Genomic DNA, 8,680 nt, shown 5'->3' with positions numbered 1-8,680 from the left:
TGGTGAACACATGCCAAGGCTTATTCTTGATGATTCCTCCTCCGAAATGCAACTAATACCCTGAAATGCATAAACACTAGAAAAACGCATCAAATACACAAAATACTTGATTTCAAGACACCAATTTAAGCCATTTTAAGACATTCTAAGTGGTATAAAATGCCATTTATCACACCCCCAAACTTAAATCGATGCTTGTCCTCAAGCGTCACAGACTCAAAACAAATAAAAATATGCATGAATGCAATCTATATGAAAATGCAACGATCCCCCTTACTACAATTAACCAACCAAATTGTCACATCTCAACGAATGCAGTTAGACAACTAAAGATCAATAAACTCATGCAAACGGACATACAGCCAGAAACGTGGTGTGTGCAAATGCTTAACAGATATGCTTCGGAACTAGACCAATTACTATGACTAGACTATCTTCAAGGCAATCCTACGATTATACAAAGAATAAAAATTCTAGGCACAAAGTGATATACAACACTACAAGAACTCTGGAGCTTACTACGGAATTGTGCTTTTTATTTACAACTCAAATGCTTATTTGACCGTGCAATGAGTGAGGTCCATAAAAGACTTATACAATGGTATCCATATAACGAGCGTTAGGTTAGCGGATCCCAGACTCTAAAAGCCTTAGGTCACTAGGCACAAAGTCCCCTAAGAACTTAATAACTCGAATACCAAAGAGCCCACTCTTGATCAATTATGCAAAATTTATTTTTTTTTCTCTCTGAGCAAGTGCGTTTCGCTCCATCTTGCTCAACCCTAGACTACTCGCATAACATGCGAGCCGACTACTAGCCATTTGACGCCTAGCCACAACTAGCAACAAATTCCATTTTTACTCCATTTTTTTTTCTTTTTCATGCCTTTACCACTAAGAACCTATTATCAAATTCTAAGCATAATAAATAGATTATCCTCGAAAATAATCAGATCATAACAACAATCTAGCCCTTAAACATTCTCTAAGACTTAGTGAAAATACAAGTGCTTCTAGCTTGCATATCAACCTACACAACTTAATATCACTTTAATGTTATCACTACACTCGCATCAATATCACAATTCAGTCGATAAATCATTGCAAAAGGGATCATGGTATATGCATGAGCTATATGATATGACAAACAAATAAAGCTACATAAAAAAAACTATATGGCAAAAATTATGTAACTATATGAACTAACTATCATGAATATGCAGCTATATGACACACACAAAATATTCCTTAACTACCACCCCCAAACTTAAAATCTTCACTGTCCCCAGTGAAGGTAGTAGAAAGGAACACAGGGTATACCTACTCGGAGTCATCATCATCATCACCCTCAGTGGGTGGAGTATGCGGGTATGCAGAGTCCTCACCAAAAACTGGCCACTGGATATCAGCTCCAAGGCCTCGAAAAGCAGTCCCTAACGCAAGAGTGAGCTCCTGAGCAAACCTGCTCTGCGTCTCATACATGGCATCCATCCGCCGTGAAAGCCTCATATACTGGGCATCACCCATCCCAGCACCCTCCTGAGCTCTCGAAGAACCAGCCTCACCACGCCCTGGCCTAGCCATAGTAGCACCTCGTGCTGGACGTCCTCCTGGAAGACGATAACCCAGCCCATGCTCCTCAGGCTCACCACCGGTCCACTCCTGCATCCCATTCAGAGTGCCAGAATCTATCGGAGCTGCTGGCAACTGCAACTGCTCATGAGCCGGCCAGTTCACTCCTACTGCTCGGCATAGCTTCGTAACCGTGGATGCATAAGGGATGTTCATATGCTTTGCTCCCCTCAAAAACTTCAGAATTCCTTGGTAGATAAACTCACCAAGGTCCACATAGTATTCTTCATTCAGAATTCCCCACAACAACTGTGCTCTCTCAACTGTGACCTCGTGTGCATGTGAAGAAGGCAAAATATTAGCACATATAAATGCATTCCATGCACGAGCATACCTGTTCATGGCGATCGCCGGAAAGTGACGATACTCATTATTGGCTGGACTGCGGTTCCAAACTGTGCCCGGTCGACAGAGAGTCGCACAAATCAAATCCAAGTCAAAATCCTCAGCAGTCTTTTCATTCCAGTTCTCCTCCTCGGGCTTCCTCTCTCGCTGTCCAATCACACGGCGAATCGCCGCAGGATGATAATAAACCGTCAGCCCACGAACTACAGAAAACCCATTCTTTTCAGCCTTCGCGTTCGCGTAGAACTCGCGAACAACACTCATCGGTACTGCTTCGGGTGACTCACAAAAAGCTATTCACCCCTTCTCTGCAATCATGGGCAACAACTCACCATCCCTCCCTGATGGTAAAAACCCCCTCTCCTTCAGAATTGGCTTCCCCAACAGCCTAGTGTACTCCTCCTCCGCAGCTCTGTCAGTTAACCGAGGCCTTGCAGCAGTACCCCTTGATGAATCAGCAGTAGGAACTGTGCTGCTGCTGTCAATAGTGCGTGCTCTCTTGGGTGCCATTGATTTGTGAATAAAAGTGTGTAAGAACTGATTTTTGATGTTTATGAGAGGGTTTAAGTGTAGGAAGTTTGTGGGAGATATGTAGGATAGGTGTATGTATATATAGGGTGTGGAGTAGGTTAAATTAGATTAGGAGTGGGGTTGAGGGATAAAATCATGGGATAATGGGAAAAGAATTCGTGGGTTTATGTTCTGTGATGGATTTTTTGTGTTTTTTTTTTTTTTTTTTCTGAACTGCAAAAAATTTTCTGGAACTCGACCCCTGCGCGGCCGCTCATCATTTCAGCGCGGGTGCGCAGCAAGCTGCGCGGGCGCGCAGCAAGCTGCGCGGGCGCGCAGAGGGTCTCTGGAAAAAAAATTTTCAGCCCCTGTTTTCTGATTTTTTTTGTGTTTTTGGATAGGTTATTAACTTCTAAGGGTTCCTGTAACAACAATTCATGGGTTGCCTCCCACGCAGCGCTTCTTTTTCGTCATTAGCTTGACGTTCCGTACCTTTCTCAAGTAGTCAACAAAATGGCACTAACCACCTCTCGGTTTGCCATGTCCCCATAGTAGTGCTTCAACCGCTGACCGTTAACCTTGAATGCTTGGTCCAAATCATTCTCAAAAATTTCCACCGCTCCATGTGGAAACACAGTTTTGATAATAAAAGGTCCAGACCACCTTGATTTCAACTTCCCAGGAAAAAGTCGGAGCTGAGAGTTGAATAAAAGAACTTGTTGCCCTGGCACAAATAACTTAGGATGTAGCTTCCTATCGTGCCACCTCTTCACCTTTTCCTTATACATTTTGTTATTCTCGTACGCTTGCAGTCGAAATTCATCAAGTTCATTAAGCTGAAGCATTCTTTTCTTACCAGCTGCATCTAAATCCAGGTTCAATTTCTTCAATGCCCAGTAGGCCTTATGCTCAAGCTCCGCCGGTAGATGACATCCCTTACCGTACACAACTGAAACGGTGACATCCCAAGTGGAGTTTTGTATGCTGTTCTGTAAGCCCAAACAGCTTCATCGAGCTTTAAAGACCAATCCTTCCTTGACGGACAAACAACCTTCTCTAGAATGCGCTTTATCTCTCTGTTAGACACTTCCGCTTGACCATTTGTTTGCGGATGATAGGCAGTAGCTACTCGATGATTCACATTATAATGCTGCATCATAGAAGTGAACTTACGGTTGCAAAAATGCGATCCTTCATCACTTATGATTACCCGAGGCATTCCAAACCTTGTGAAAATTTGCTTATGAAGAAAATTTAGCACTGCCTTTGCATCATTTGTCGGTAAAGCTTTAACTTCGACCCATTTTGAGACATAATCGACTGCCAGCAAGATGTACTGATTATTGCAAGACGAGATAAAAGGCCCCATGAAATCGATTCCCCATACATCAAAGACCTCGACTTCAAGCATCACATTTAATGGCATCTCATCCTTCCTTGACAAATTTCCCACTCTTTGGCAACGATCACACCTTAAAACAAACTGATGAGCATCCTTGAACAAAGTAGGCCAGAAAAAACCTGCTTGCAGAATACGAGCTGCCGTCTTCTCACCTCCATAGTGTCCACCATAAACCGTGGAATGGCAGTCTCGTAATATCCCCTCCGTCTCACAGAACGGGATACATCTCCTGATGATCTGGTCAGCTCCCTGTCTAAACAAATATGGTTCATCCCACATATACCACTTCACCTCATGCAGAAACTTCTTCTTTTGAGCGGATGTCAAATTAAGCGGCATTATATTGCTGACAAGATAGTTTACAATATCTGCAAACCATGGTTCTTCCTCCTGAATTGCAAACAACTGCTCATCCGGAAAAGATTCATTGATTAACGTCCTATCTTGTGAAGTAGAATCGGGATTCTCCAACCTAGAGAGATGGTCAGCTACTTGATTCTCAGTACCTTTTCTATCTTTGATCTCTAACTCAAATTCTTGAAGTAAAAGCACCCAACGAATGAGTCTCGGCTTCGAATCCTTCTTAGAAACCAGATAGCGAATAGCTACATGATCAGTGAATACTGTCACTTTCGTACCAAGCAGATAAGATCGAAATTTCTCAAAGCCAAAGACTATAGCTAAAAGCTCCTTCTCAGTAGTGGTGTAGTTCAATTGGGCCCCATTTAAAGTCTTACTCACATAGTAGACCACATGGAAGAGATTTTTCTTGCGCTGTCCCAGAACTGCACCTACCGCATAGTCACTCGCATCACACATCATCTTAAACGGTTCTGTCCAATCTGGTACTGTAATAACTGGTGCCGTGATCAAACTCTCCTTGAGAGTCTCGAATGCTGCCAAACATTCATCATCAAATTTGAAAGGCACATCTTTCTCAAGTAAATTGCACAACGGCTTAGATATCTTTGAAAAGTCCTTGATGAATCGCCGATAAAAACCCGCATGACCGAGAAAACTACGGATTCCTTTCACCGAATTAGGTGGGGGAAGATTTTCAATGACTCCCACCTTGGCCTTGTCCACCTCCAGACCTTTGCTAGAGACCTTATGCCCAAGGATAATGCCTTCACGCACCATAAAATGACATTTCTCCCAATAAAGCACCAAATTAGTTTCCACACATCTTTTGAGTACGGCGCGCAGATTATTCAAACATTCATCATATGAGTGTCCAAAGACGGAGAAGTCATCCATGAACACTTCGACGTTATTTCTAATCATGTCAGAGAATATAGCCATCATACATCTCTGAAAGGTGGTCGGGGCGCCACATAACCCAAACGAAACTCTACGAAAAGCAAATGTGCCAAATGGACAAGTGAAGGTAGTCTTTTCCTGATCCTCTGGTGCAATACAAATCTGATTATACACGGAATAACCATCCAGAAGACAAAAATACTCATGTCCCGCCAATCTGTCAAGCATTTGATCAATGAATGGGAGAGGGAAGTGATCCTTCCTTGTGGCTTTGTTCAATTTTCTATAATCCATGCATACTCTCCATCCTGTAACTGTTCGAGTAGGGATGAGCTCATTCTTTTCATTTGCGACCACAATGATACCTCCTTTCTTAGGTACACATTGCACGGGGCTCACCCACGAGCTGTCAGAAATAGGATAAATGATGCCTGCATCTAGCCATTTCAGAATTTCTTTCTTCACCACCTCCTTCATGATCGGGTTCAGTCTTCGCTGCTGTTCCACAGTTGGCTTACTACCTTCCTCTAACAGAATTTTATGCATACAATATGAAGGACTTATCCCCTTGATGTCTGCTATGGTCCATCCTATAGCCGATTTGAATTCTCTCAAAATCTTTAAGAGCTTGTCTTCCTCACTACCTGAAAGGTCAGCTGAAATAATAACAGGTAACGTAGATGAATCACCTAAAAAAGCATACCTCAAGTGTTCAGGTAATGGTTTGAGCTCCAAGGTAGGTGCTTCCTCTATTGATGGTTTGAGCTTCCCTTCAGCATTCTTAAGGTCAGAAGTACCAAGAGATTCAAATGGTATGTCGAGCTTTCGCTTCCATGGAGAAGCGTTCAGATATTGTAATTGCTCATTGCTATCTTCATCATCGCTGTCAAAATCCCCCACTAAGGCCTTTTCCAATGCATCAGACATTAGCATGTGATCGAGTTCCGAAGTAACCGCAGAATCAATCACATCCACTTTTAAGCACTCCTCATCTTCTGTAGGGTATTTCATTGCCTTGAATACGTTGAAGGTCACATCCTGATCTTGGACCCGCATAGTAAGTTCCCCTTTTTGCACATCTATCAAGGTACGGCCAGTAGCCAAGAAAGGCCTCCCCAAGATTATGGGAATCTTCTTATCTTCCTCAAAATCCAGAATAACAAAATCTGCAGGAAAGAAGAGCTTATCCACCTTGACGAGCACATCCTCAACTATGCCCCTTGGGTAAGTAATGGAACGGTCAGCCAATTGTAGCGACATGTATGTGGGTTTTGGATCAGGCAGATCCAGCTTTTTAAAGATCGACAACGGCATCAGATTAATGCTTGCTCCCAAATCACAAAGGCACTTGTCAAAAGTTAGATTGCCAATGGTGCAAGGAATGGTGAAGCTTCCTGGATCTTTTAGTTTTGGTGGTAACTTTTGTTGCAGAACAGCGCTGCATTCTTCCGTGAGAGCAACGGTTTCAAGGTCATCCAGTTTCACCTTCCTTGAAAGAATAGTCTTCATAAACTTTGCATAACTAGGCATTTGTTCCAGAGCCTCAGCGAAAGGTATATTGATGTGAAGTTTCTTGAACACCTCCAGAAACTTCCCGAACTGTCTATCCAGCTTTTGTTGCTGCAATCTCTTAGGAAAAGGTGGTGGAGGATAGAGCTGTTTTTCCCCTGTATTAGCCTCAGGCAGAGTGTGTTCAACAGTAGTCTTCCTTGGTTCCGCCGCTTTCTCCTTTTGCTTAGATTCTTCATCTCTAACTTCAGCTTCGACTTCTTTTGCCTTTTCAGCATCAGCTACTTTTTCAGACCTTAAGGTAATAGCCTTGACTTGCTCTTTAGCTTCCTTCCTGCCTGGTACTTCCGTGTCACTGGGAAGAGTGCCAGGTTGACGATTGAGCACTGCATTGGCTAATTGACCGATTTGATTTTCCAAGGTCTTGATAGAAACCGCCTGACTCTTGCACAATAGCTTAAGTTCCTCAAAATCAGCACTAGTAGGTGTAGCTGTACTTCCCTGTTGAGGATATGATTGCCTTGTAGCATACTGCTGTGGTTGCTGGAATCCAGGTGGGTTAAACTGTTTACTTACTCCTTGCTGATATGGTGGCTGAATAGCATTCTGATTATTTCCCCAGCTGAAATTTGGATGATTTCTGTTGTTAGGATGATAGGTCGCTGGCACACGCTGCTGTTGTCGCTGATAATTATTCACATACTGAACAGATTCGTTGACAAGAGAACACTGATCCGTAGCATGAGAACCTGCACAAAGCTCACAAACCATAGCTATTTGATTAACTCCATACGTAGCCAGAGAATCAACCTTCATTGATAGCGCTTGGAGCTGGGTTGCAATAGCGGTGGCTGCATCAACTTCCAGAATACCTGCGACCTTGCCTGACGTCATCCTCTGAGTTGGGTTTTGATGCTCGTTTGCAGCCATTGTCTCTATAAGATTATACGCCTCAGTATAGCTTTTAGCCCATAAGGCTCCTCCCGCTGCTGCATCGAGCATGGGCCGAGATTGGGCCCCCAAACCATTATAAAAACCCGTGATTACCATCCAATCCGGCATTCCATGATGTGGACATTTTCTCAACATTTCCTTGTAGCGTTCCCAAGCCTCGCACATAGATTCTGTAGGTTGCTGCGCAAACTGAGTAAGAGCACTCCTCATAGCAGCAGTCTTTGCCATTGGATAAAACTTCACCAGAAACTTTTGCGCAAGATCTTGCCACGTAGTGATGGACCCAGCTGGTTCAGAATGTAACCAGTCTTTAGCCTTATCCCTCAGTAAGAATGGGAAAAGCCTCAACTTGATAGCCTCATCAGTCACGCCATTATACTTAAAAGTGCTGCAGATCTCGACAAAATTCCTTATGTGCATGTTGGGGTCTTCAGTTGCCGCTCCTCCAAAAGAAACAGAATTCTGCACCATCTGAATAGTGCCCGGCTTGATTTCAAAGGTGTTAGCTTGAATAGCCGGATGAAGGATGCTTGACTGAATGTCATCAATTTTAGGCCGAGAAAAATCCATAAGAGCTGGATCAGCTTGAACAATACGATCTCCCATGTTTACTGGTTCTTTCTGCTCAGTTCCTGAATCCGAATCCTCAAAATCTAACTTCTCCGGAGTATCAAGAACTTCGTCTTTCTCCTCAGCTGTATCTAAGGTCCTCTTGCGAGCACGAGAACGAGTTTGCATAAACGCTTGCTAAAGTACCTGAAACACAACCGAAACGAGTAATTAACTACTACATCCTAATCACTGAGTCCTAATGACCAATGATGGTAAGTACATAAACTAAACAAATACGCCGAGTCCCCGGCAGCGGCGCCAAAAACTTATTAGGGCGAAAACAAGCACTAATATTCACGCAAGTATACGCGTTCGCAAGTAATATAGAATACTTTCTAGTTCGTTCCCTCAGAGACTCAGACTAATTTATTGTCTAATTTAACTCACTCACCAATGTATGATTACTTCTCAATGTTAAGATAATAACACTTAAAATTGTTGATTAAATATTAACTA

The 8,680-nt window shown here is 43.0% G+C and overlaps 1 non-coding gene across 1 annotated transcript; it reads left to right on the top strand.

The window, feature by feature from the left end:
* The first annotated feature begins 7,718 nt into the window (after positions 1 to 7,718).
* LOC141715722 (small nucleolar RNA R71) lies at positions 7,719 to 7,825 on the top strand. The gene has a single exon (XR_012572474.1). It is a non-coding gene; the product is annotated as a small nucleolar RNA R71 (small nucleolar RNA).
* The last annotated feature ends 855 nt before the right edge of the window (positions 7,826 to 8,680 follow it).

This window comes from Apium graveolens, chromosome 3 (genome assembly GCF_009905375.1).
Source record: "Apium graveolens cultivar Ventura chromosome 3, ASM990537v1, whole genome shotgun sequence".
Taxonomy (NCBI): domain Eukaryota; kingdom Viridiplantae; phylum Streptophyta; class Magnoliopsida; order Apiales; family Apiaceae; genus Apium; species Apium graveolens.
This window is presented reverse-complemented; position numbering and strand designations above follow the sequence as displayed.